Below are 5753 nucleotides of genomic sequence, written 5' to 3'. Positions count from 1 at the left end.
TAGGTTGTTTTAGAGAAAGTGTCAGCAAACTTTTTCTGTATAGTAAATAATTTTAGGCTTTGAGGGCCATGCAGTCTTTGTCACAACTACTCTGCCATTAGAGCAAAAAGAAGCCATAGACAATAAATGGGCACATTTGTGTTCCAATAAAACTTTATTTGTAAAACATGCTTCCTGCTGGATTTGGCCTACAGGCTGTACTTAGCCACTCTACTGTAGTTTGGCTCTAGAGGGTTTCACACCAGCAATTAAATTTAAATGCCCAGGTTACAAGTAGCATATGTCCCTTTAACTTGCAACTCATTGTCCAGAATTAAACACGTGGCCCCACTCAGCTACAGGGAACAAGGATATATAATTCTACTGTGTTCCCAGAATGAGGAAAGCAGGAAATACCCGGAGAATAATATGAATGAATACCACAGAGTGCATGTATTAAAGTTGCATGTTTGCATGCCTGTCTTTTCTACTACAGAGTAAACCCTTCCAGATCAAGAACCTATCCTATACACAGAGCCAAACAAATGTAGTAGATGTGCATAAAAAGAGAGAAGCTGAAGGAAGGGAAAAGGAATTACAAAAAAGCCAGTGGACAGGACAGTGATTGTACTGGTAATGAGGGAAATAATTATCGTTATTGGTAGTGGCGATAGTTATGGTGATTATATTGTTAAAGCTAGTAGTGGTGATGTTCTTAAACGATAATCTATACTTAATCTATACTACTATATTCATCTTCCACTATATCCTCAACCCATTTCAACCTGACTTCTTCCCCCAACTCCCAATTCCCTGAAACTATGCTTGCTAAAGTCACAAGTAACCTCTTATTTGCTAAATGTAATAGGCAAATTTTTTAATCCTTTTCTTGCTGAACTTCTCTGCTATATGTAAAACCACCAAACATTACCTTCTTGAAATTTTCGACTCCATGCACCTCTGTGACACAGCAATTTCATGGTTCTCCTCTGTGTCTCCCCAACCATTCTCTGAACTTCCCCTACTCTTCCAATTACTTAAATATTAATATTTCTTAGGGCTTTATCCTCCTCCTGCTCCTTTTCTCACTCTGCTATCATCACCTGGATGGTCTCACCTACTCGCATAGTTTTCACCACCTTCTATAATGCTGTTGACTCCCATACCCATATTGCCTGTCTGTACTTTCTCCCGACTTTCAGAATCATGCATTCAACTTTTAGTCTCATACTCTCGCCAGGAAGTCCCACGGATATTTCAAACAAAACATGGCAGAAAATACACTCCTGTCATATCTTAGTGGTTGCAATGCCATCCACACCAGTCATCCAAGCTAGAAACCTGCGAGATATTATGCACTCTTCCTCCACGATCCCATCTCCCTGTCTAGCCCAAATATTTCTTTCTCTTTCTTCCTTTCTAGAATACTGTCTTGGACTGTATTCCTATCAACTTTCATCTAGATTACCAAACAGCTTTCTAACTTATCTCCCTAATTCCTTTGGTTTTATTGTAAAACGTTTTGTACAGAAAACTATAGCAATAAATATAAGATATAACCATGCATCCACCACCCTGCTTTATCAAATCTTAATTTGTTATAATATTTGTAACTGATTTTTAAAGGAAAATAATAATAGATCTAGGTGAAGTTCCATGGGTTACCACCCCAATCTCATTTTCTCCCTTTTCTCCCCAGAGACAGTCAGTATCATGAATTTAGAATTTGTCATTATCATGCAAGCTTTACTTAAATGATTACATTTGTACGCATCCCTAGAACACATATAGTATTATTTTTCAGGTTTTAAACTTTATATGTGAGACCACACCACATGAATATTTCTGAAATTTTCTTTTCACTAGGTATTATGTGTTATAAACTACAATTTGAAGGCACCCTGAGGACTTCAATTGGATTTATAGGTTGATATTTTATCCAGCAAAACTCTTATTTGTTTTAATAATTTATGTGTAGGTTCTCTTGAATTTTCCTGAATTTTCTATGTGGACTATCACACAGTCTGCAAATAAAGACAGCTTGTCTCTTCCTAATCCAGTTTGGATACACTTTGTTTTCCTTGACTTTTTGCATTGGTTAATAACTTCAGTATAATGTAGGACTGAAGCATTTATTAATGTTTATTGAAATCCTGACTTTATGGGAATATGTCAAAAGTGTCACAATTAAATATATGTTTGCCCTAGGTTTTGGATGGATACATTTGATTGAATTTTATCAAGTGCTTTTTCTGCTCAAGTGATATGATTATAGGACTGTTTTTTTTAGTGTGGTATATCACTTTAATAGATTTTCTGATAATCAATTATCATTTTGTTTCTGGGATAAACTCTAGTTGGTTGATGCCTTGAAATCTTCCTGGGATTTGCTTTAATCAGGTATGGTAAAGTGACAGATATGGAGACAACTGCCTTTGAAATAAGAGTTTATTACTCACAGTTTCCAAGAGAAGAGGACATGTCACACCACGCAGGGCCACATGGGGAAGTACTAGGGTCGGTTAGGAGACAGAAGGAGCAAGGGAAAAATATGAGCACAAGTCTTCATTGTTGTTTTGGTGGGAAGAAAAAGGCAAGAGAAGTTAAGCATTTTAGGATTTGTTAGTTTGAATAATTTCAGTGAGCTCTGGGCTATGAGGGTGGTCCTCAGTTGTCCTGTACCTGCCCCTGGAGTGACTTAGGGCAGGGAGAATATTGGCTTGGTGTGTGAGAGTTCAATAAAGGAGGTAGTTGGGAGCATAGACTATGGATTGGTTGGTTTGCATATCAAAGACATCCTGGCAGGCAAGTTGTTTAATATCTCTAGGAATTAGCTAGCTCTGAAAGGGGTAGTCTCTTCAGGATTAGCAAGGCCCCAAGATGTCAAAGCCTCATATAAAATACAGAAAATAAAAAATATGATTAGTACAGTTGAGATGCTTTTATTTATTTAGTTAGTTTTAGTGCTGTTGGGTTTGATATGGTAACGTTTGCTTCATGAGATAGGTCTAGGATTTTCTTCCCTTGTACATTACTTCATAAACTCTGTGTGTATGTGTGTGTGTGTGTGTGTGTGTGAGAGAGAGAGAGAGAGAGAGAGAGAGAGAAGGCTATACTGGGGATCAGGCAGGGCTGGGGCAGGGACCATGCTGGGGGAGCAGGGTCTCCACATCAGGCCAATACTGGTCTTCAGAGCAGTGTTGGGGAGGTCAGAGCTGAGCTCTGCTGGAGAAGGGTCCAATCAGGTACCTCAAAGCAGAGGCAACCACTGAAGGGAAAGATGGTCTGGTTGGCTTATGCAGGAAGGATAAGATTGGGGGGGGGGTGGAATTGCTAAAGAAAAATAAGGTACAGTAAACCTTTACAGGGCCAAGATGAACAGGGATTAGCCGAGGGGAAGGGGTCTAATAAGGCCTGAAGGATGAGGGAGGGGAAAGAAAAGAAGGAGAAAAAAACAAGAGGGATGATTCTGGGGGTACAGGGAGGTCCAGCTTTTCTTCAGGGCCCCAGTGAAGCAGGGACAGCTCCTATCTTCTGATCTTACAGGACTCTACTTTTTGCTCAACACAGCAATCTTTATGTACACAGGGCCTGGGCAAAGGCAGCTGAACTTTATGTAGGCAGAAATCGTCTTCAGGTCTTCTAAGTGGGCAATGAAATCTTTCATGTTTGGAAATGCATCCAGGCACTAGGGCTCAAATATATGGTGCAGGTCAAGACTGTCATAAGCAAGAAAATCCAGAGAGGTGATCTTGTCTCCTGCAAACCATGGACTCTTCCCCAGAAAGTGAGAAGAGCTTCATCTTTTCACAGAGATCCTCCAAGTACTTAGGCTTCAGTTTCTCAAAGTCAGGGCTGTAGCAGACACTGACCAGCTAATTGGAGGTGTCTATAACCTAGTTCTCAAAAATGTCCACATGAATCTTCTCTTCTGTCTCCCCTCATAGGTTGTACTTGTAAGCAATGTAGCAAAAGATGACATTGCTCTGGGTGATCTCAAAAACATCATCAATTAAATAGGGCAGATTGGGAAAGTCCAGGCCTGGCTTCAATTTCTCATTCAGTCACTGGCTTCTGTCATGGTCAGGAGCATCCCCCGCCATGTACTTCTTTCCCTCATAGTTTAAGTCTTTGTATTCCAGAAGCAGGCAGATGGTATGAGCCAGCCTGTGAATGTTCCAGTAACCCGAGTTCATGGCCGTGGTTTAGCTTTCTGTGGACTCAGGGGATGACCTCAGTGAAGCTAGGCTGAAACTTCATCCTTGCAATTTTTCTTTAAGTTAGAAATTATATCAAAATAAAAAGTTATAGGGAAGAAGGAAGGAAGAAAGGAAGGAAGGAAGGAAAGAAGGAACCAGAGGACAGTGAGCCACTCTAGCAAACTAATAAAACCCAAGGAGGGGGTCGTGGGAAACTCTGATTTATAGTCAGTTGGTCAGAAGTACAGGTGACAACCTGGGCTTGCAATTGGTATCTGAAGTGTGTTGTGGGGGGACAGTCTTGTGGGGCTGAACCCTTAACCTATGGAATCTGATGCTATCTCCAGGTAGATAAGTGTCAGAACTGAGTTGAATCATAGGACCCCCAGCTGGTGTCTGGAGAATTTTTTGGTGCTATGGGGAAACCCCACACACTCACACATTGGAAATCTGGAGAATCAGATCCCATTGAGTGATATACCATACTTATGAATAAGATATTCTCTAGATATATTGTATAACACAAGGAATATAGCCAGTATATTATAATAACTATAAATGGAGTATAACTTTTAAAAATTGTGAATCACTGTATTGTACACCTGTAACATATAATATTGTACATCTACCATAACTCAATTTTTAAAAAAGAATTGAAAACGGGGACTCAAAAAAATAATAAACAAAAAATAAATAAAGATATTCTCTCTTATTCTAACACATTGAGTGATCCAGGAAACTCCTTAGAAATCAGTATAAAATTGGAAAAGTAGTCTCAGTTTGATTACACTTCAAGAGGCCTAGAAGAGAAAATGTAAGATTTCTGTGAAAGGACTCATTCTCAAAATGGGTCACAAAGGATTTCCATGCATAAATATTTTCTCCCCTTCCACAAAGCATGAGCTCATAATAAAAAATTACAACCAATACAAGAAAACAGGCCACCATGAATAAGAATCAGCATAAAAAAACATGAAGAGTACTATTCTTTTGAACTTCATATAATGGAATTATACATATACTTCCTAAGCACATTAAATTGCCTAAAAAAAAATAAGAAATTAAAAATCATGGAGGGAAATACTGTTACCAACTAAACAAACAGAAAGATTTGAAAACCAGCAAAATGAAATTTTCAGAAGTAAAAAAATATAGTTTTTGAAATTACCAACTCAATGGATATGTTAAACACACTATACATAGCTGAAGACAGTAGTGCTGAACTAGAAAAATAGTATGAAAAAAATTACGTAAATGGAGTACAACTGAAAAGGAAATAAAAGATGTAAAAGCACAATTAAGAGACTTAGAGAATAGAATAAGAATGTTCACCATATCTCTAATAGAAGTTCCAAAAGAAGAGAACACAGAGCATGAAAGATAATATTTGAAAAGATAATGACATTGAGAATCATACTAAATATCAAGCTGGATAAGTAAAAATAAATCCCCAAAACACACTCAGACATATCATAGTGAAACTGCAGTATTCCAAAGACCAAGAGAATATCTTAAAAGCTATCTGGGAAAAAAACTGGCAGATTAAATATAGACTGACTTCATACTCCTTATCCA

General features: G+C 38.3%; 1 pseudogene across 1 annotated transcript; it reads right to left on the bottom strand.

The window, feature by feature from the left end:
• Window positions 1-3529: 3529 nt before the first annotated feature.
• On the bottom strand, window positions 3530-4175 carry LOC309978553 (glutathione S-transferase Mu 4-like; annotated as a pseudogene). Its single transcript has one exon. The product of its transcript is annotated as a glutathione S-transferase Mu 4-like (transcript).
• Window positions 4176-5753: the final 1578 nt, after the last annotated feature.

The sequence above is a fragment of the Leucopleurus acutus genome (assembly GCF_964270905.1).
Source record: "Leucopleurus acutus genome assembly, chromosome: X".
NCBI lineage: Eukaryota > Metazoa > Chordata > Mammalia > Artiodactyla > Delphinidae > Leucopleurus > Leucopleurus acutus.
The sequence above is the reverse complement of the archived record's forward strand: the minus strand, read 5'-3'. Positions and strand labels throughout refer to the sequence as shown.